At 38.6% G+C, this 24423-nt stretch overlaps 1 long non-coding RNA gene across 1 annotated transcript in view; it reads left to right on the top strand.

The window, feature by feature from the left end:
* Positions 1 to 922: 922 nt before the first annotated feature.
* LOC121890596 overlaps positions 923 to 24423 on the top strand; it is a 46450-nt gene continuing 22949 nt past the window's right edge. Inside the window, exons 1-2 of the long non-coding RNA XR_006093844.1 lie at positions 923 to 1062; positions 9985 to 10057. This is a non-coding gene — a long non-coding RNA (uncharacterized LOC121890596). The remainder of the gene's footprint in view (positions 1063 to 9984; positions 10058 to 24423) is intronic.

Genomic DNA, 24423 nt, shown 5'->3' on the forward strand with positions numbered 1-24423 from the left:
CTGTAAGAATGATCTTAAATCTTAAAAATCCTTCCTCTCCTTTTCTACATCTCTATCTACATCTCCTCCTCTGCGATTGGAATCATTAAGTTATATTAGCTTTTGCCTCAATTCACCTCATCAGTGAGTGATTTCAGTTATGTTCTCAGCATCAACAGCTTTGGAGGTACACACAAATTTGATTAGAGATCCTAGACAGTAGAGCCAAAAGAATTAGTCGATGAATCGATTAGTTGATTGACAGAAGACTTCTAATCATTTCAGTCATTTTTCAAGCAAAACTGCCAAGAATTTGCAGGTTTAAGCTTCTGAAATGTGACAGTTTAATGCTCTTCTTTGTCATATATGATAGTTAATCGAATATCTTTTGGCATCTTGGACTGTTGCTGTGATAAAACAAGCAATTTGAATGTCATGACGGACTCTTGGAAATTATGATGCTCATCTTTCTATATTTTCTGATATTTTATAGACAAAACAATTAACTGATTAATTGGAAAAATATAATGAAAAGAATTGTTAGTTACAGCCTAAGTCCACATTGCCATATTTCATTATGTTAAGTCACGGCTCTGCATCTGTGCAGCTGTTTTGCATTATGTCATCACATAGATATTCGACTTTTTTTTGTACCACGCAATACAGAAAAGTCACCACTTTTTGATTCTATTTTAACACCACAGTAAACATACTTTGTTGAGAAAAATGTGCTAGGAAACTAATTATAAAAGCACTGATTTCCTTTGTCACCCTGGAGTTTGAGGAGCAGGGTGGTGTAGGAGGAGAGGAGAGACAGGAGGGAGCAGGTTAGAGAAGAGGAGGAGTAAAAAAGAGGAGGGGAAAAGGGGGGGGGGCAGCACGGGAGGGGAGGTATGATAGTGAGAGGGGCTGAGACAGTAGCAGTGCGAGCCAGATGCGGGGAGGCAGCGAAGGAGCAGCTCTCCTCCTGAGTCTCCATCCCAGAGCTGAAGGAGAAGAAGAAGAGCGGCAGAAGTCATCAGTCCCTCCTCACCGGTGCATCCCGGCAGCTCCTGAAGTTGAAGCCAAAACATCCACTGTGAGGTACGTTACCTCTCACTGTCTCCTTTGTGCCTCTCCTCCTTTCATTTCCCCTCATCTTTATCAGGACTGTGTGGACCAGCAGCAATCAGGCGCTGGGGGTGTTAAGTTGTGTGCGCAGTGTGTGTGCAGTGTGTAGTACAAGGCTTTTCAGCAGCAGGTTGCACTGTGTATATGTGTGTGTGTGTGTGTGTGTGTGTGTGTGTGGATGTGAGCAGACAGAACAAAATAGGGTCTGATTATCAAAATGTCAGCAGCGATTCTGCTGAGATGTAGTTTCTTTGACATTTGAAGACTGATAACATTTTCCCGCAATCAGACTCTCAGCACAGTGTGACCTGATGTTACAAAGGACACTGAAAAGTGTTGATCGCCTCCGAAACTTGGCACTGATGTCGCTTCTGCTCTTTTATCCTTTTACTCACAGCTACACAGAGGTGTGCAGAAAAGAAATAATTAAGATCTATAAAAATGAGCTTATTTGTTTACTTACTTGCATGTGCAATTTATAACAAAGCTTGTTATAGCTCTGTTCTTTTGTGAGGTGTTAGATGAAAGATTGTTGGTGTTAAATAGGTACATTGAACTTGTTTGCATAAATTTTGCACAAAGGCATGCTTTTCTAAAAATACTCCTGCTGGAATGTCTATTTTTCCAGGTTAACAGAGATTTAATAGATACATTTTGATTTTTTTCCATCTGCTCTTGTGATCTTAATGAGCAAATTAGCTCTTTCACAGAAAATGTCATGAGTGTTAAGAAATAATGAATGCATAAAGTATAATATAAGAAATCTAAATCAAAACCCCTTTATAAAGTGGCACTGCAGCTGCTGTAACAGACTGTTTCTCTGACCCAAGTCTCTCTGAGCATCTATCAACCGCTCTCTTCATTAGTGCCATTAAGGGCAGACTAATGTTATCAGGCACATTGGCGGTATTGATCTGCAAACCTGTTCCCAGGGGTGCAATAGTCCAGACAAGCTCCTAGTCTTAATTTTCACTGTTCTGAGATGGTATCTGCTGTATAAAGAGCACAGAGTGGAGAATTATTGAGTGGTATAGCGCAGGAACTGTCTTTGTGCCGGGACTGTGCAGATGTCATGATGTCATACTAACTGGACCCTCTCTCTCCTGGCTGCACGGTAGAAAAATGTCTTAACATTAACCAGCGAGGGGAAGAGAGGAAGTGAACTGCACTGTAATAACAAAGAAAACATTAAAGGACTGAAATGTGGTGGTAATTTGGTGATTCAGTGGGATAATTTGAGTCTATTTAAAAGCACTTTGGCTTGTGTACCAGACAGTCTGATATGTGAATCTAACTGTGTGCATTACACAGAGCATTTCATGTAAAATTCAAGAACTGAGGCGAGACGGTGTTTTTCAGTGGCATTGTGTAATAGCAGTAGCTGTGCGGATGCATACGGTTGGCTTATTTTATGATATCATGCCATTTAGGCTGTTTCTACCAATTTAATATCAAAATATTATTGATGATTCACAAAGACAAAGTCGATTATCTTCAGAAATGCATTAAAAAAAACAGAATATACCTGACTCTGTTGACTATCTTGGGGGATAAATCCACAATAGCTATTTGATTTCCATAATTTCCACGACCTCATGGCAACAAATAAGAGCTTTGTTCCAACTTGCATTATAATTTAGCGGCGTAGCACTCCTATCTTTTTAGAGAAAGTACCTCATTATTAATTTTCTGTGCGTATCATAATATTCTCTGTGTAATCGCAGCTCAAACAGTGTTTATGTGCTCATTTCCTCTATGAAAATTTGTGTGTTTTGCATAAAACCTGTTGATAAGACGAAGTACAAGACGATCCTACTGCATGTGACACATAATTGTATTATTAAGCCCCTAATTTTATAAATTCGACACATTATCCTGCAAATGATCTTCAGTGTGATAGAGGATCAACACATAGAGCCGTGTGAGTTGTAGTGTATCTTACAGTGCATACTATGAAGCCGTTATAAGCGTAATTCTCTCACAGTTGTTGCAGTGTTGAGGTCAGACTGTAATAAGTGTCGGCCTACAGTAGATGCATGTATTCATGTGCCTGTGGGCAGCATCTGTGTATGCGTGGATGGCAAAGAAAGTATATGGAGATCAATGCGAGCAGCTGTTCTCTCTGCACTTCAAACGGCGCTCTGTTGTTGGCGCGGCAACGCTCCAACAGGCCTCGCGCAAGGGGATCAAAGGCTAATGAGACAGCCATCGCACAAACGCACCCGGCAGACCCATGAATATTGATACGGCTCACGAGAGAGATGGAGGCAGGGTGTCTTCACTCGCTCAACAGCAGCCCGATGAATTACAGGAGGGGGAGGGAGGGGGTGAAACTAGCCTATATGTTGGAGGGACTTTGGGGTTTAAAGCATTGCAAAGATTTATGGTCAGCAGAAGACAGATTTAATTTCTTAATGGTCTTTAAAATGCCAATCTGGCTCTATCTATATTTCATACTAAATATACTGTAAGTACTGTAGCTGCCATAATTACTTACATCACCTTACAGTACAGTGAGTCCACTACAACATTTCACATTTCAATATATCCCTATAACCCCCCCCCCCTGCAAGAATGGAAATGTATTGAGGTTTTTTAAAGGCCTTGATGGAGGGTTTTATTCTGAAAGAGGTGAAACAATTTAGTCAATTAAACCATTGATCAATTGAGAGAATTTCTTTCACTTATTTCACAAAAATACTTAATTTGTGAGGATTTGTTGCCTATCTCTCTTTTTATATCATTGTAAATTGAATGTCTTCGGGCTTTGGACTGTGAGTCAGACAAAACAAGCCACTCAATAACATCACCTTGGGCTCAGGGAAATTGTAATAGGCATTTTTGAATGATTTCCTCACACTTTATAGACCAAGCCTTTATTGATTTAGCAAACAAATAACTGGAAGAATAATCTATATTGACAATAATCATTAGTTGCAGCCCTATGATCAAATACAATGTTTTATTGCACCTGAATGAATGCTGGAGCCTGTAAATCTAAACTGATATGCCAAAACACCTCTTTTCTATCTTTAGTATCATGCAATATTTCTCTTTTTACTTGAAATCAGCTGAACTATGAGGACAAAATCCACATCTAAACGTCCCACTGGCCCACTTTCAAAAGCAACCGTGTTTTCTATAATTGTTACTGCAGCCGGTGACCAAAGTGAGCTGATTCTGTATCATTAGAGTGAAGTTGGTACAATATTTCTCTGCATAATTTCTGCTGGGACAGATATTAGTACTATTCTGGGTGGTCAGATGCCTGAAGGTGATACTGTTTGTCTCCCACAAAGTAATGCATGTGTGTCTTATTTCAGGTTGGTTGCTTGAATGTCGCTAGTTTGTTTCTCTTATATTATCTACATCAACAAGCATCTCCCCCGCAGCTATAGTTTGTAAAATAAATAAATAACTAATACAAGCAAAAGGTGACATTTAGGATTTCACCACCCAACAGATCCAACTGAAAGTGAAGAATACAGTGTAATGTTTTTCGGGGTGGTATGTCATTTTAGCCCATTCCTGCTGTCAACAGGCATGCAAACAGACAGTGGAAGGAGGACAAGTACAGCGGCAAGCAGGCAGGCAGGGAGGGGGAGACTGATGCAACAGGAAGGCCGTCTACAGTACGTGGGCGACTGTGCCTCCATCTTGACTCTGGCTCGTAAATCAAGCCTCCCCTCCGGGGGCCTATCTTCCATTCTCAGACCTTCACAACAGCTTGTTCTCCAGCCTGTGACGAGAAGGGCTGTTGTCACAGCAGCTATCGATCGTGTGGGATGAGTTTGTCGGACCGGGGGATTTCACCCATCTGAGCGTGGTCACTGAAGTGTCCTGTCCCGTCTCTGTGCCTGTCTGTGGGCTACATGTTCTGTCTAGTGCCAAGTCACTGCTACTGTCAGCACCATCTCATATAGTTTCAGTCCAAAATAAGATCTTTGTGGCTTGAAATAAGTGATTTTCAGTCTAGGAAGGAGGCTGCAGGCTATAGACTGGCTCTTTTAAATGTAATGACTTGTGTCTGTTGGTCCTGTCGACACATCCTGAGTGTTTCCTGCTTTTCATTCAGTGCATGCTGCCATTAGTAAGGTCATGGTGAACATTTCAAGTAGTTTGACATTTTGGGAAATATGCTTGTTGGCTTTTGGCCAGCAGCTGGTTAGCTTAACTTAGCACAGTGGTTCTCAAAGTGAGGTCTGGGGACTCCCAGGGGTCCTTGAGGGGGTTCCAGGGGGTCCCCCAGCTAAAAGTGGGTTTCATACACTTTCTGTAATAAAACATCTAAAAGCAAAAATCTTATCAGATGGGTGTCCATGGTCTAATTTGTGTCAGTTTAGGGGTCCTTGATGTGAAAAAGAACCACTGACTTAGAAGACGACTGGAAACAGAGGGACAGCTAGTCTGAACTCTGTCCAAAGATAACAATCCACCTATCAGCGCACCTAAAGCTCACTGATTAACACTTTATATCTTGGAAAACTGTGTGAAAATGATATTTCACAGGTTTACTGGGGGGTTATGTGCCAGATTATTTTTTGGTGGGAGCATTTGCCAGATAACCAGTGGAGACTTCTGCAATTTGTTTTTACACATCAGTTTTCGATTTAACAAACTTTTTGACATGTTAATTTGTAACTTTAGAGCTGCTGGTAGATGGATTTTGCCACCTTCGGACAGTCTAGCTGTTCTCCTTTCTTTCCAGTCCTGATGCTAAGCTAAGCTAACCAGCTACTGGCTGTAGCTTCATATCGACGACAGATATGATGGTGGTATCTTCTCACCTAACTATCAACAAGAAAGCCAATAAACGTATTTGCCAAAATGTTCAAAAATTCCTTTTGATATTTAATATTAAAGATCTGAACTGAATATTTTAGTGATCTTAGGATCTCTAATGTCTGATGTCAGAAAAACTTGCACAGAAGACATTTCAACCAATTTAAACACAGTGCAGTTTAGTCAAAACTGAATATTTTTGACATATGTGATTATTAAGAATGGCATGAAAATGGCAATGAGGACAAATGTAAAAAAAAAAAAAAAAAAAAACAGTACCTTGCACCCTTTTAAAAACCACACCTACAATATGTTTTGGGGAAACAAGCTTATTAATCATTTAAAATTATTCACTAAGACTATTTGTAGATTAAACTCTCTGGGTCCAGTGTTTACTATGCTACAATGAATAATGCATTTCCGATGATGTTCAGATAGCATGTACCAGAATATGTTTACACAGTGTGCTAAAACATTAGCGTGTATGAAAGTAAACCCAATGCAAAGAGGCGAAAATTTGAATAATTCTCATTATTTGCAGATTCTTTGATCCGTTTGACCAATGAAGCAAGCAAAGATGAAGAACACAATGAAAGGGTGATGTAATTCACAGACGTCGCTGCTACAACATCATGGAAGCTACTATGTGTTACAGATGCGTTAATTTCTTGGTGGGACTGTTGCTGGTGCATTTATACATGACTACACAGGCAATATAGTTTAATGAGAAACTAAAATTAAATCAAATGCAAATTTAATTTTTGATAGTGGCTCTAAAAAAAAAAAAAAAAAAAGTTTAACCCTGCACGGTAATGGATTTCCGATATTCTCAGCAAAGTCAGACTACTTTAAAACCAAGCGCTTAAATTATTCACCAGCGCTCACTCCACCCTTTAAAAGCCAATTAGGTGAACGTTTCATGGAAATCAGGGACAGTATTTGATCTCCTGATGTCATTCTGAATTCAAGAGGGAATAAATTATACAAATTTGACAGTTCCAAAATTAAAGACCTCATCCATCTGACACTCCTGTCAGGTGAATACTTAACAAGATAAAATCCACAATTACGCGAGTCTATTATTATTTTTTTTAATTTATTTATCTCTGGATTATTTGACACATGCATGCACACACACATTCTTCTGTTTCATTTTCATGCAGTTCCAGCAAAAAACAAGAACACTTTTAAATCATATCTGATTTAATAGACAATAATTACAAACTGTCTGATTCAAAAATATCTTTTACATAGCAACCAAAGCTCCTTTCCTTTAATAATGTATGAGACAGAGAGGGATTTCATGTCAACAGTCTGAGAAGTGGTATATAAATGAAAATGTATTGAAAATGATAATAGCGGTAATATTGCGCCACCATGTCACCAGTGCCTCCACGTTCTTTGTCCTCCGGCAGTTTCAAAGCATTTCTTCATCTTGTTTCCTCACCCTGAAAGCCTAGTTTGTGAAACTCAACCAGCGCTGCACACAAGAGCACTCCCACTCAACTTCCCAGCCTGCTGAGAGCACTTGAAAGCAATTTTCTTTTAATCAAGTTCACTATAAAGGCCCCTCTGATGCCAGCCTCAGCAACACTACCATTCTGTTTTTTCAGCTCCATCTCTTTCTACTGTACATCATATTGATTTCCTCATGAGCTGTATGAAATACTGTTTACTGACATAATGAGAATTCTCTTGGAGTTTATTGCTTTTTCAGGACAGTTACAAATATAGGTGTGCTCTTAAGTGAAGGTCTCATTTTTCAAATATCTACATCTGATGTAGAGTAACAAACATTTTTTAAACTTTACAACACAGCCAGTGTTACTGCACTGCGGGTCCACGACCCCTACTGTGTAGGAACTTAGTAACATTTTGTGATTGCCAGATGGTTTTCTATTTGCTAAGAAATGTAGAAAATTGTGAGTTCTTAATCTAAATCTGAAAAATAACCAACAAAATACCTTTAATTGTCAGATAAGTGGAGTAAAAAGTACAATATTTGCTGAAATGTAGTGGAGTAGAAGTATAAAGTAGTATAAAATCAAAATACTCACATAAACGTACCTCCAAATTGTGCTCAAGTAAATGTACTCAGTTACTTTCCATCAGTACTTGTCCTTTTGAAGACAGGTGGGATTTGTAGTTTTGTTGTTTTTTTTTTTGTAAGCCCAGCACAGTATGAGCTCACCTCATGTCCTGCCATCCATTCCTCATGTCCTCAGGCAAATAAGTTTCTGCTGTATTATATTAGTGAAGAACATATTTTATAACCACTTAACAGTCGCTGACCTTGAGAGTGATGCTTCGAAGTGCATATGAATGTTGCCCTGCTGCGTTGTTAATTCAGTGAGAGTTTAAACAAGAGCACCTTGTTTGATATGTTGTGATTATAGAGGGGTACTCTATCTGTACACTGCTGCGGTGAGGCTTCAAATGATGGTAAATATTCAATCATTTTTCAAGTCAATTCAGCCGGATATGTGTTAATGACAGTATCAAACTGAGTTAAAATAAAAACCTTTAACAGCAAACAAGAAAACATGTTGTCCATCACAAATATTGCGTTTACCATTCGGCCAATCAATAACAAGATGCATCATCTCCGAGAGTTTTGAAAGTTATGGATTTCAAAGGTTTTGAATTTCAACATTCAATTCTAGCGTCCCCTAGTTGGTAAATTAGTATAATTTTCTAAACTCTAAAACATTGTCTAATGTGTCATCAGTTTTTCCCCTGGTGACCTCAAGGTTTAAGGCACAGACCATGAATTGCAGCATCCCTGGTTCACGTCTTGCCAGGAATCTTTGTTGCATGTCATTTGCCATCTCTCTCTCTCTCGTCATTTCTCTCTCTCTCATTCCGAATGCCCCAAAAATGAAAAAAAGTCAGTTGTTTTGTTTTTTTAATAAAACTACAGTACAAAGATGCATAATTGTAGTCAAAAATAGACTAATAGCACTTTCAAATATACAGTATCAGCTGGATGACTGGACATATTTCTGTCTCAAAATTAATTAATGTTCATATAATTTACACATAGGATGGTAGTTGTATAAAGCGCATCTTGAATTCCATGTGTGGTCGTGTTTAGGCAACAATAGCACTTAAGGTTAAGATCAGGGAAAGATTGTAGTCTTGGTTAAAAGTTAATAAAGTCGTCATGTTTGGTGCGTCAAGTCAATTTTGATTTTTTCATCATCTGACCAAAATCACAATCTATCCCAAACCTTAAGTGATGTGAGTGCCTGAACATAACTAAAAGGAAAAGTTTGTAAGGAAAACAAATGAAATGTGTTGTCATTGAACATTTTGCAGAAACATTCCTTATCAACATTTTGCAACTTTGTAGATATCATACGTCCCTTAAAAAAAAACATTTTCTTATTACATTGATAAAAAATATAATTCAGGGAAATGACATTTCATTCAACATGTATTTCCTGTTGCAAAATAGTTGTATATTAACATAAATTCTCTCAGATATTGTTGTTCACAGTGGTGGTTTGAGTAAATGATCTGAAGCTTAACAAAAGCTTCACAGGGAAGTTTTTTTTGTTTTTTTTTAAAATGGGCATTTACATATGAATTTTATATTTTGGAAAACATGTAGAAACTATTTTAAAAGAAAGAAATATAAAAGAAATTTTGATATATGGATGTCATAGTGATAATTATTATTATTTATGTGCTTTTGTGCATTTATAGATTATCTTTGTCAGACCCTGTACATTGTGGTTCATGGTATGTTTGCTATTATTTGGATGGTTCAGCACATACGTAATTCCCTAATAAGCCAGAGTAGACATTGGGTATGTACTTGTGTATGTGGTATGATATGTCCATAACAAAGACCAAAAAATATCAGCTGAAATACTGGATATAACTGAAGCCTAACCGATAGTCTTGATGCTCTTTCATTGCAGGAGGCACAAATGTTTCTTTGAACTCTGAAGATCATTTCCTGAAAATGTTTGAACTGAAACTGCTGCCTTGCAAAGTACTTCTGTCTCTGGGCTAAAAACATAATGTCATCATTTAGTTTTACTGGAATGAGACGGATGTTATTACGGCACTGAAATTTTCTTGCAATTTTGTTCATCTCGTCGTCAGGTCAAGAGGATATGATGTGCCGTGAAGACTGACCTGAAAACCTGTCAGAAGACTGATTGTCCTCAACACACAGGTGAGCCTCACTGCTCTTACCGTCTACTCTCAAAGATTAATAACAAATATCCTTGAAATGATGGATGGCAGCCAAAAGTTTAGACCAGCCATTATGAAGTGTGAGCAGTATTTGATGTGGCGGGAATGACAAGAAGAGTGATCCCTTACTGTATTTATGATGTTTTCTAGCTAGAGTGTCCTGGTCCTGTATTCATTACCTCCTAGATTCAAGGTTTCAACTCAATACTTATTCAGGAGCGAAAACATGCATTTACTATTCATTATCTGTATGTAGGGAAATAATAGAGTCTAGGGAAAGATGGGAGATTGAAGATCAATACTCCAAAACTGTAATTCCCATCATTTAGCCTTGACTGGACCTTTTCTTTCTATGAATTTTAAAGTGGTACACATGTAACCATCAGAGAAGCTGCACATTTCACGTCCTTTTTTAAATTCCCCTGCTGCTGCATTGATCCCCAAGAGGAAAACCTGAAGTGCCCATGTATGATTGAAGCCTTGTAGACAGATTTCTACACTGAGAGCTTCAGCGATGTAGAAGCAAAGCGACTTCTGCAATAAAGGCTCATGCGGCCGTTAAAATGCAGCCTTTCACAAATGACACATTTACATTGAAAGCGTCAAATGAAATGAACAAAGATTCAACCAAACAGTATTTTAAACGTAAGAAATGACTCCATTTTAGATGTAATGGTTTTTTTTCACAAAAAAGTTCAATTACCTTATTGAAATGCTTACAATCACTTACACTCCTTCCTCATCAGACAATCCAGAATCTATGAATATGCAAATATTTTTCACACAAAATGTCTCCTACTTCACTTTAAAGTCCATTCTCAGTGTTTATGCACTGGAAGCTACAAGTTTCCACATCACACTTGTTGATGTTGAATACTGGACAACGATTGGCTCCAAACTAGTTGTGATGTCACAAATTATGCTCGTATGTACATGCCTTAAAATCAGATTTTCGGTGAGCACAGAGAAACTTTTCATTTTCAACAGATGAATGTGAAAACAGTCTTCTAGTGTCAAAAACAAATCCATAAAATCCTATAACTACATGATATATATGTGTATATATATATATTTACATAAAAAGATTATATATAAAATTATAAAACCTGCAATTGCAAAGTAATATATAATCTATTAACCAGAAGGTAATAGTTTAAGCAGAACTTTTGCCACATAGATCACGTATGGAAATTACTTTCTACCGAGCTGCCTTTATGTCTTAATGAAATTCCAAAAAAGAAGCACTTTAAATCGTCAGCACAAATAGTACTTTAAGCAATAAAAAGTAGGAATGAATAAAGCCCTGAAATATCTTTAAATTGGATATCAAAGGTCATTCCCTGAGCAGCAAGACTGTGTGAAAATGTGAATGTAAGTGAAAACAGAATAAAAGCTTAGCCATCTGTTAGTGGAGCTCCAGACGATAATAGGTGCATTTCCTTGACTTTTCCTATTTCCAGCTCCTATCTTCAATTTCTATTTTCTGCGGCCCCGTTTGTTTTCTGCAGCACTGCAAAAAATAAGGTGATTACTTTTAAGTATCTGTTTGCATCTACCTGTTGTAATGATGATGATACCCTGAGCTTGAGTTGCACCGCAGAGTTCACCTTCCAATCTGTGCTAATGAGAAGGTTCCTGCGTCCACATGTTGCCGTTTAAGTCACAGAAACCTGCATACCGGCTATAAATGCAATCACTGTGTGTATTCAGGCAGCATATAGTATATCTGCAGCTATATAGAGGCACAGTATAGCAGTGTCCAGCAGTGCACTGAGCCATTTACCCTCAGGTAGTTAAACAGGAAAGGATGTGAGAGAAATATGTTATTTGCATTACAGAACATGGGTTTAAATCCTGTGTTTTGGCACAGTTTTAATGATAGTACCCTCGCTAAGCTCAGGTTGCATCGTATCAGCGCTGACCCTTGTGGGCTGAATTCTGGTGACGCCTTCCAATCTGTGTTAATGAGATGACTCCACTCTGTCTACGGGTCACGGTGATATTTACAGAAACCGTTGTAGCGACAGAGATCCACGCCTCCCTGTGGCGCTCCCTCGCCTCATTTGCATAGCTTTCAGACTTCCCTTTCTCGCTCTCTCTCTTTCACCGCTCTCGCTGTGCATCCTCCATGATCGACAGGCTCCTTCGCACTTCTCTTCAGTTTGTGTCGCACATGTTAATTGAAGTCTCTAATTAGCTTTCCTCCACTAAAAGGCCGCATTAAATCAGAGTTGGAATGGCAAATGATTCCTGGCATTAGCATAATTGTGTTTTTGAAGTGTAAAGATTTGGGCATTAGGGATGCTAGCACGCGTTTTTGTTACAGTGATTTGTTGTGTTTGGGGGCTCAGGGCCCAAGGGGCCACTGGAGGTTGGCTGGGTGGGTTGAGGGGCCCCAGGATCCTACAGGGGCCAAACACTAATGAGGCCTGCTCCTCTCTGATGGAGCAGATACAGGAAAAACAAACCTGTGATGTGGTACCCTCAGGTGGTCCTGAGAGCCTGCCAGAGCGGAACAAGACACTGGTGGAATGTGTGTGCGTGCATGTGTGTTTGTGTGTGTGTGTGTGTGTGTGTGTGTGTGTGTGTGTGTGGTGTCAAACTCAGCAGTAATGTGAAGAGACAAAAAGGAGATGATGTTATTATCTTTATTATTAGTACAGTGATTAGGTGTACCCTGGCTATTGCCCAACGCATGCTGGGATTGGCTTAAGGCCCCAGTGACACTGAACAGAATTAACAGATTTGGGAAATGTATGAACTGATGAAAAAGTCTCTTTAGACAAAACATAATGATGAATCTGTATATTTTCACATTGGACCTTATGAAAAAAATGCAGTAAAACATGTTATTAGACTTTAAATGACATGTACATGTACTTAAAGACTTTTAAGCTCTATATGATGACTTTTTCCTTGTAATATTATAATATTAATATCAAACATTTACTAGTGTTGCATTTGACTCATACAGGACTTGAGAACCTGACTGGTTGTTACACTGCTCCAATTTTTTATTTAAAATGTAATAAAATGATGAAAACAATGTTGTTACACCTCTGCATGTGTTTCCCAATTTGCTGCAATCGGCAATTACCAGGCAGCATACACTTGTTTATTGACGAATGCCAAGTTATCACATAGAGCAGTGGTTCTCAAAGTGGGATCCAGCACACCCGGGGGTCCTTGAGATGGTTCCAGGGGGTCCCCAGCAAAAATGGGAATAATTTATTTACACTATAATCCCATCCTTAAGTAACACAATGACAGAATGTATGACTATTTTGGTCATGGGTGTCATACAGTTTCTGAAAAAGTTTAAGAACCACTGACATAGAGCTTTAAAGCCCTGCATTCAAACCAGGAATAAAAAGGTGGGGTAAAATGACTTAATTCATCAGGAAGATCAGATTTTAAGGTTTTGACAGTATATTCCAAATCAGTCAAAATGTATTGACAGAAAGGAAGTGTTTGTGTCACTTTCTATCAGTCTTACTGGGCATATTTACTAGCATGTTCCCTCTTACTGGGACACACTTAGGCGTATATGCGCAATTGAGATGTTTGCAGGTTTTTATACTTAAACAGATTTTGAAGATAAAATTGACTCATTTTCCATTTTGGACCTGCATCCCAACATGAGTTGCATCCAACAATGAACCTGTTTGACACTCAGGCCCGCACTTTCTTGAAAATTTTGAAAGTGTGAGTGCTGGATCCTCTGCAAACTTCTAGTCTAATATAAGAGTATACATATCATAATCAAGCAAAGATGTCTTTATTGGCATCCTATGTGTCCCCAGCAGCTATATTGGGATGTTACCGTCCAGGTAGAGTAATGATTTCAGAATCAACTTCCTTGTTAGTGTTGGTGAATACACAGACTCATGCCGCAGGTCATGTCCTCTATTATGGTGTGCTATACCTGGACTTACTGGTGATTAGCGCTGTGCACATCCTCAGCTATCAAACATGACGGAAGCTGTCACCATCCCATGAATCGTGCCGCGGGGGATAGACATGATGTACTTTTCAGGAACTTCCTCTGGGTAAACCTGCTCACTGACTACTGTGGCTAAATTATTCAGGTTGAACTTGTCTTCCCAAAGGCACAGTGGTGGAGCAGTGACAGTTTGGGGGGGCTATGTGATAGCTGAGAGTGTTGTCATATGAGTTATTATTGAACCAGCCAGATATACCACAATGTAGCAGATTCCCGCTCCGGCCTTGAATCTGCTCCAGGCATGAAAACCCATTAAGATGCATTGGAGGAAGGAAAGGGAGTCGGAAAAATGATGTAAGAAGGAAGACGCTGCAGAGAGAATTATCATTATTTCTACACAAGGCCCTTTTTTTTTTAATTTGATGTATTCTAATTAAATGATTTTTGTGTCAGCAGTCAAATAATTTCTGTTTCTTTAAAACACCACAGCTGATTACTTAAGGACACGCTGTCATGTTCCTGAGGTGAGGGATGAAATTATGCAGGGATGATTTTCTAATGGCACAAAAACATCCTGCACAGTAATGTGCGTTTTAACACGTGAGAGAGAGCAAGAACACACAAATTAAATAGAGAAAGGAGAGAAACAGAAATATAGAGACTGCAAGCAGCGCCAGACTATGTTTGGAAGTCTAACATTCATTATGTCTGTTTCACTGCTGCTTGTATCCAGAACGCAGTAGGAGATCTCAGCCAGCCAGCAGAGCAACCAAGGGCATTGCCAGAGGCTTACAACAAAAAGACATTTCATGCTATGTGACCTGCATGGGACTTTTTTGTCTCTCAAAGTTTTGCCAAGTTTATATAGCTCGTCTGCCAAAAGGATATATATTCCTGTAGTACGAGCTGTGTTGTTGTTGTTGTTGTTGTTGGCCGCTGTGCTCCCTCGGTTACGCTTGTTGCTTCTGCGCTGATTGCAGATCAAACGTGTGTCAACAGGTGTAAAGTTATGAGCTTTACTACAGTTCTAATGAGCGGCTGAGGTCTGGAGTAATTTTAGAAAAGCCAAGAGGTGCCGTTTAGTGTTCTGCAACGAATGAAATGACTGCAAGTTCAACTGAATAATTGCTTTTGTAAACAACAGTAATATACCATTTTGTCACAAAAGAAAGAACAGCTGCATGCAGTTGGCAAAGCACACGCCATGTAATTATAATGTTCCTGGTTTGAATGTGGCCCTCTTTCTCATTCTGTATCCTGTATTATCCTTTTTTTTAGTCTGAGCAATTATGTAACTACAGTATTGTCAAAGCAGATTGTAAAAAAGACAGCTGGAATTCATTAAACCACACAGTCTACTATTATACAGTTTAGGCTTTGCAACCTATTTACACAACCGTTATGAAAAGATTGCTTCAAATTTTAATTTTGATAAATTGGTTTCAAAACAGTCAAGCTTGGAGTCTTACTGCCTGGAAAACAACCATGCTCAATAGCACTTCTATCAGTAGATCTGAGTTGTATTAATAAATATTAATAAATTAGAGGGTAAGACCAGTAGACCAAGACCAAGAGGCTACTTTATACAAAATATATCAGAAGTTCATGGATTGCCATGAAATTTGGTACATATATCCAAGCTTCCCAGGTGAGATATTCTACTGACCTTGGTGATGCCTCTAGCGTCGTCATCAGATTTATACTTCTTCTACTTCTACTTGGATTATAACTAAATATTGCAAATCCCTGCAAAACTAATGACAGTCCCATCAGCCTCAGCTGTACTTCGTATTTAGTGCTAATTAACGATTGCTATTGTGGCTATATGCTAACAATTGAAAAAAAAAAAAAAGAGTTTTGATCTGATGATGCTAGATGTATCCTTGACAGATATTTCAACCTGGAACAAAGTGGTCCATCGACAGACAGACAACTGCCAATCAAGCCACACTGCTAGCATGGCTAAAAATAATTCTGGCAATAATTCTTGTGGCTTTGGAGGCTCAAAGGGTGTCAGCAGGGCAAGATACTCAATTTTAGTATTTTTTGAACAGTATATATACATTAGATTTGCTATAAAAATGCTTCCATATGCTCTTCTTGCTCTGTGACGGACAGGTAGTGGTTAAAATACAAGTGCTGCAGTCACAGATCTGTGTTTCAACATTAGATGATTAGGATTTCAATGAACCATGATGTGCTTACAGGTGTGCGTTTATTAGCCATATTATAACAGCCTCAAAAACGACTCAGCTAACCAGAACCGAGGACGGAAGCAATCTGTTCAGTCACCACAGAGGACAAAAATGTTGAATTTATAACTTCAGACATCACAACTTCTTCCTGGTTTTGTAAGAGATTTAATCTACACAACAAAAGAGAAAACTCATTACCTGAAGTTCACCATATGGGTCATATCTGTTTAAAAATGATCATTTTACCAATCAAGGACTACTGGCCTTTAAAGGTGCTCTCATTTATTTTGTCTCACTAATTCTATATAGAAAGACATATTTCTGTGGTTAACAAATGTGCTGTTAATACAGTCCTAAAGGATGAAAAAATAACATGCAAATATTTGACAGTGAAGTGTGCGTTTTCCCCTTTAAGCGACAGACAAGCTAGACAGAAACAAGCCAATGACAAGATGACAGGAGCAAGAATAAACTGATATTTTCGTTTAAGATAGGCGGGGGGGGGGGGGGGATGGGGCTCCAAATATCACGACAAAAATATGACAGGTAAATACACACACATGCACAGGGACACACATACACACACACAGGGACACACATACACACACACAAACCCTCTGCAGCCCTGATTGAGTGTAAGTGTCTGCATTGGCGGTCAAGGTCAGCTGATAATGGGAGAGATTGAGGACAGGGTGAGGCGGCGGGGGGGTCGACAGCAGTCTCAGGTAATGAGATTTACGACCCTGAGCTCTCACTGCAACCCCCTCCCCACCCCACACCCCTCCTCGTCCCCCCACACACCCACCCCTCGGCTAACATGATTTATAGATCTAATAGACGTCAGCGCTCCCGCCTAAGATAGAGGCTTCACATTATCACTGAGGTAAAGTCATCCGTTCAACACGGCAAGAATACAGAGACAACTCTAGCAAGATGCCCCTGTGTGTGTGTGTGTGTGTGTGTGTGTGTGTGAGATACTGATGCCTCAGTACATGCCACAATGGTATTGGTGTGTATGTGTTGGCATTACAGATAATATTATTGAGATTTTTAACACTATTTTGTTCCAGTGTTGGAAAAAGCACTTTTAAAAGTATATTAATACAACTAATACAGAAAACTACTGAACTTTAAAGCTGTACTAATCAATATTTTTTATTAACAATGGTGTAAGGGTTAGCCGAGTGATGGAGGAAGGACACATAGAGGCAGAAGTAATCTTCACCGGCTGTATGTTTATTTTTAGAAGACACAAGATAAACAAAAGCACTTCAGACGCCCTCGCCGCCCACAAAGCTGGTCTTAGTATGAGATGGTGAAAAAACTATTTATGAAAATGAAAAACAAAAACAAAAAAAACGTATCCAAAGAGATTAAATTAAGTGAATCTAATTTAATTAACCTTTTCAATCAAAAACAAGATGGACAATGTCTACATGTTATTCAAAGTATCCTAACATAGGAAACATTGACAAACTTATTGTTTGGGGTACGTTAAAAGACTAATTCCCAAAACAACCAATAATCACCCTGTGTCCTCCAACCCACCTGGTACAATCTGGGTTCCCCCTACTATAAAGCCCTTTGGAGCCTCCCATTTCCTGTTTGGCAGTTTGGATTTGAAGGGGAGCACATGGATAACAAAAAAACATTTGTGTACTGAAACATAAACAAATGTAGCATAGAGACCTGACTACAATGATAATAAGAGTGGTGTAATGGTAAGTTAGCCTAACTACCCACTTAGAGCAAACTCTATAATGCCGGCTTGATAGAATAAACTAAAGCGTTTGACCATGTAGTGTATGTTTGGCCAGAGTGCAGCCTGCTCTCTAGAGGGCACAGCTTGCACTGTGACCAATGGATCAAATGACTTTGTGTGCTTGAAAGGGGTTCTAGTGATGAACCCACAGATAATTATCACCCGACTCTATAGTTCAGCTCTGCTCTTCTTCTCCTCTGCTTTAGTTCCTTTTAGCACACTGTTTTGATTTTGCAGCCCACAACTTTACATTTTAAGTTAACTCTCAAGGCTCTCATCATCTTTGTTTCCAGCTACAGCAAAAAAAAAACCCAAAAACTGATAAACCAACTGTGCACAGCATGCCCAGAACTAACCAGAAAACAGACAAAGTCAGTGACTAGCTGGTCAACAAGAGCAGGAAAACGACACTACTCCAAATGAAAGCTAATTTTACTCTGTGCATGCTGGATGTTATAGGCAATAATGTTTGTGAACACATTCACCTCAACTTTATATAGTAAAAATATGTCAGTGTTGTGGTTGCAAAAATATCAATTAATACAGCTTTCAAAATTAACAAAATTATTAGTAATATGATTCTCAACCAAAATTCACCCAGAAGAGAATCCCATATACAAAGACATTTTTCAATAGCCACCAACCAACTTTACAAAAAAAAAAATCAGAAATTTTTTTGCATTTCTTTTCCACTTCATTCATTTAATTTTAAATTCTAGTTTCTGAAAATGAAAATCTCCCCACATTATGGTTTGGTGCCAGGTGTGTAATTCTGATGGGGAATACTAAGTTACTTTCATTTTAACTTAATTATTTTTGTGCCTAAAACTGTCAAAATGAATGTAAAAATATTCCAACCAGCCTTAAAAAACATGTAATATGGGTATAATTGTTGAATGTAAATTTTTCCCCAAATTTCCAGAAATATAACCAAAGACAACTGATTTAAAACACAATTCAAGATGACTGTTCTGTAAAGTAATTATGTAAATTATGTTTGACGATGATGATGATGACTTTTCAGTTCAGCAACATGTTTGCGTGACACACCACAGGATTTATCTTTGTTTCAGACCTACCAACAAACATCCTCTTAACTAAGTAGTGCACTTGTAACCGGATGATCGTCGGTTCAATCCCTGGACCGACTGGATAAATCTAGGTGGGAAAAGTGAAAAAGCAGTGCTTTCCTCTCCCTCATTACCACCACTGAGTTGCCATTAAGCAAGACCCTTAACTCAAAACTGCTCCAGTGGAGCTGCCCAGTGTCCGGCAGATCAGACTGTGGCTGTACTGGGGGGCTTCGAGGTGTGCATGTGATCCGGGCGTTCCTGCGAAAGAGAGGCTGCCTCTCACTGAAACATCCCTGAATAAATAAAGGTTTTAAAAAAATACAGAATAAACTCACTCAGAGTAATATTATTTGCTTGATAAATGTAATAAATGTAAGAACTGAGAGAATAACTGATTTAAAACTGTAATTAAAAACAGATCACAGGAGCTAAAAAACAAACATAATAGGCGATTAGCTGCCACACAGAATGGGATTACTCTAACCACCCTCCACACTCATTCTGCTAACACTCTAAACAAAATGACATTCAACTGAGACAACACACAAACGATGCTATTATTCCAGCACACTTCACAAGCCAGGCGAGGCACAGCGGCAGTAAGGATGGAAGCCATTGAACTTAGTGCTCATTACCAGTACAACCTCTCCTAGAGCAGGCAGTGAAACAACAGAGGCAACATTCAGGGTCTGTTCAGCTCTGTTTACTTAGGCTTCTGAAAAAGAAAGGAAAAAAAGAAACTCCAACAATATGGTGACAGCCAGATTGCTTCCCAATAGATGCAGCGCTAATATTTGCACTAGGCCTGCTGTACGTGTGGAAAAAGATGGTAGATTGGATTTTGAGCACATGCTTACACACATAAACACGCACAAACACCCTCTTCAGTTGTTTGTTCTTATGCAGTCTCCCATCTCGGTGTATTTTGAGAATTAAACCAATAAGCCCCCCTGCTAAGCCCAGCCTAGCAGTTATTGATGCGCTGCCTTTTTGTTGTCTGGAGTTTATTCTGTTCATATTCACTGTGTCTGCCTTTGTGCCAAGAAGCAGCTACTTTCAACAGACTGACACTGAAGGGCTCAGAGCCACAAGAGCAGCTGTGGAATCTGAGGCAGAAAATATGTTGTAGAAATCATATTAATTCTCTGATATATGTTTTGCACACCAGTATATTCTTGAATTTTTCAATTGTTTGGAAAGTCAGCACATTAATTTTTAATTTTTCTGAACTGAACATGAATAAAACACAAGATTCAAGGAACACAAGGAAATTTTCATACTGAAACATTTGAGAAAACTTTCCGATATCTGATACAACCATGTATCCAACCCCCGCAGGCATCATACCTCTCTTCTACACCATCAGCTGTGAGCATTTGACAAGCAAAATATTTTCATAAATTAATAAAACACTCCTCTTTCTCTCTGTGTGCAGGAAAAAAGTGTGCAGCTCATTCGAATGAAAAGAAAGATGCCGAATTGCTTCTACAAGCGCAGAAAATACCATTTAAAACTCCAGCTTCCATATTTATCATCTAATTTTCAAATCATTAATTGTATATTACGTTTAGTCTGGATATGAGTCACATTTTTAAAATAGCAGGCCAGAATACTGTATTAGTAATGTGATTCTCAAATACGATTAATTTTCATCTGCAGAGTTGAATTTTTAAATCCTTACAGTAATAGTAGTTTAATTTTAACTTTTGTGAACAATGTGGAAGTTTCAGTCACAAATACAAACATTAGACTATAACATTAGATTATTTTGTATGATGACTAATCCTAATACCGTGGTATATATTTACACATGCTGCAAACTTCAAGTCAACAACCTTTGACCTTCATCTGAACTTTAAACACATCACACTGCTTCCAGTTGCATTGGTGCTTGTGGCTGGAAATTAAAGCATCAGTGTCTTCTTGCTGTTGAATTGTGGTGATGCAACCAACCAATCACAGCTAACCTTAAACAGACTAGCATGTTTACTGGTTTAAAATCCAACTGAAAACACATTTAATCATCCTTTTTGCAAGTTAAAAAAATGTCAAAACAAATTTCAATGTTTTTTTTAAATGTATTGTTAATAATTTTGTAGTATTAGAATGAAGAAAAACGATCTCATTTGATTGACATTAGCTGGCAGGCTAATGTTGCTAACAGGGATTTTGAAGAGCAACATCCAAACCAGCATCTAACGGGTCCGAAGTGACATTTTCAGGTATGTTTACATACGGTTTAATCCTATGCAGCTGAGCAGCTAATTAGCTATCTAGCTGACGTTAGCAGTGAATGTTTGTTTGGTGGCTTATTCAACAAGCTAAGGTGCAGGACAAGATGTGTGTTCATGTTTGTAAATTAGATAAGAAGGAGACTTTAGCAGGAAAGCTAATGTGTGTTGTTCAGAATCTATTGCTCTTGTATTGTGTGGCAGGATGCTATCAGGCTCAGTGTGACTGTCTGCTCTGACTATGATGAAAAGCCGTGTTACTGCTTTATGCAAGATTTGACTTGCAGTATCGAAATAAGGACTGCAGCTGCGTAAGAGGATGGCAATTTCATTTCATTTGGATTTAAGTCCAAAATGAGCTTCATACTCTCTTCCCTCATTTCCTGTCACATTTCATCTAAATAAAGAAAAAAAAAGCCAAATAAATATTTGAAAAAGAAATTAAATTTATTTTAAACATAGAATATCCATGGTGTCCAAAGGGTTTAACGTCCCTAGCTCGAGTCCGACAAGGGACCTTTGTAGCTTTGCTATCCATCTCTCCTCTAAATTCCTGTCTCTAGCTCTCTCTATCTCTAGCCATCTAATAACAGACAAAAATGATCTGAAAAATTTACCAAAAAGACAGAAATTTGTGTGAAACTGTGACGGTGGCAGTGTGTTTCAGCCACAAATGTCACACCTTATAGAAACATATGTTTCTTCACTTCTATTTTCCACAAACCATCTTAGTGCAATGCAAATTTTACTGCTATAAGGTCCTGTTAATTATGTCAGTTTTTAATTTCATTTACTTCAGTTAATCATTTGTATTTGACCTTAATATATTTTTATTTTTTAACATACCACTTTGGTTTGAATTATCTCCTTTTAGAAATTACCTTAATGGCATTTGTGCTTTATTAGATAAATCACAGTGAAAACAGGATGAAAAGATAAAAGACAGAGAAGATGTAACAACAAGAAGGTTCTGCTCTTAAGACTTTGCATTTACATAGCAGACTCCTCAGCCGGCTGAGTCACCTGAAGCGACTCCCCCTCCCTGCATACCTCTGAAATCATACTGTGACATCTCTCCCATCACATTTTAATTTATTTTATCTATGTGGGTGTATGCAGGTGCTCAAGCCCACAGGGGAGTTTGTCACTGTGACAACAGGTGGGTTAAGAGGTACGGTTGAACAGATTTTGTTTAAAACCTTACAAAACCATAAAGTTAAAAAAAACAACCTGTAATTTCTTCTGAGGTTTCAATGAAAATGTTATTTAAAACAGACACACAGAATGGATTCAGACAACCTTATTAATTTTATTTGTGAGCTACTGAGATGTTTTCGCTTGAGGTAACATTCTCGAGGCCAATATAAAGCGCTGTTCAAGTGCCACAACAATTTTCAGCTCAATAGAGAAAATGCACTGTTGATTTCTCTGTGGTGTCTCAGCTGCTTTATTAGCACAGAGCTAAAGGGGCATTTTTATCCCTCTATTGGTGAAAAACACACAGTCTCCTGAGCTCCACACAAAGTGTGAATATCTGGAGGTTACAGAAGTAATCGACATACAGTCCAAGGAGGAGGAAAATAATAAAACTTTGAGGTGATGTTGAGGACAGCTTTCTACTCTGTTTGGACAATAAAGTTTGTATTTTATATACTAGATTTTCTCTCTCCTGTCTCAAAAGGTAGATTCCTAGGAGGGCAAAATATCTGTAAATGTGACACTAACTTCCTCTATTAGATGCCAGATAGTAAATTTTGATACACAGACTTAAAAAAGACAAAAATAATAGTCACACACTTTCAATACATGTATTCAAACAAGTATAGTAGCACCACTTCAATGTTAAAACATTACAGCTTTGTTTCATCACAGAGGAGGGCGAGTGTTGCCAGAGAGAGCTTAAAATGGCTGCTGAAAGTCAGAATACTGGAGCTGAACCAAACCCAGCAGACGGTGGACAGGCTTGCGGTTGGATGGCTGGGTTCGAAGGCTGCAGCTTGTTAGGGTGGAAATGGATTAGCGCGAGGCACAATGGGAGTCTTAGGCGTGTCTGCGGTGTTGTGTTAAAGCTCTGCCCTACGTTGCCCGGGCTGCTAGACTCATTTATGCCCAGCGGTGCATGCAGCAGCCAACTCTCTCACACACACACAGGGCTTTTCTAATTGCCATGGTTTCTCCTGTGCTCGCAGCCTTGATTCAGCATCCGTCAAAAGCCATGAATTAACCTGCGGCGTCGCACAATTGTTCTATTTGTCACATGCAGCTGGTAGCAGAATTATTTCTCTAACACCGTTGTGTTACATCGGGAGAGACACTGCCGAGAGTTTTACATTGGGATGGGGGAATTTCTGTGAGCGGGTTCCCATCACCTGCAGATCCAAATACAACACAGAATAACTTAAAGCTGCTTCTGAAATCCTGAAAGTCACATTTTTACTGCCAAAGTGTAGTTAGAACATTTAGCCTATTTAAAGGGTGACAGGAACTTCTGCATAATGAGTTATTTGAAAGGTTGTTTCTATCATTTTTATTTAGAGATAAATTGCTTGCTGCTCTATAGCCAAGGCATATAACACAATAGTGATTCAATTTATATCCTGTTTCTTACCTTTCATACAAGCAACAGCTATAGTCATTCATTTGTCTGTGTATGAAATCACTTTCAAGTGCATCCATCATTTTTTGAGTGAAATTTGTGCACTAAATATTGATCAACAATGCCCACAATGGAGCAAAAAATGTAGCATCCACGACTTTTTGCCAGAAATCTGACAACGCAATGCTGCTCATTTGATAGATGATAGTAAATATCATTATGTGATGATGACGCAAAATAATGATGACTTGTTTCTGAAATGGTAACTATAGTGTAAACTATTGAGTGTTTATTACTGTAAAATATGTAGCGGATGGTGAAAGAGTCGACAAGGAGGTGATTTCAATTTATTTTATGCCTTTATTAAATAGCAGATAGTGTAGAGATGGCAGGAAATGAGGGGAGATGGATTTCTCCTTGTCTCCAATGGAAGGAGTAGGTAGGTAGTTTGAGAAACATGGCTGAATACAGAAAGAAAAGAGCGCCACCCACAGAAACTAATCAAAGTTACATCCATTCATCCATTATCTACATTGGCAAGAGGCT

This window comes from Thunnus maccoyii, chromosome 23, assembly GCF_910596095.1.
Source record: "Thunnus maccoyii chromosome 23, fThuMac1.1, whole genome shotgun sequence".
NCBI classification, from domain to species: domain Eukaryota; kingdom Metazoa; phylum Chordata; class Actinopteri; order Scombriformes; family Scombridae; genus Thunnus; species Thunnus maccoyii.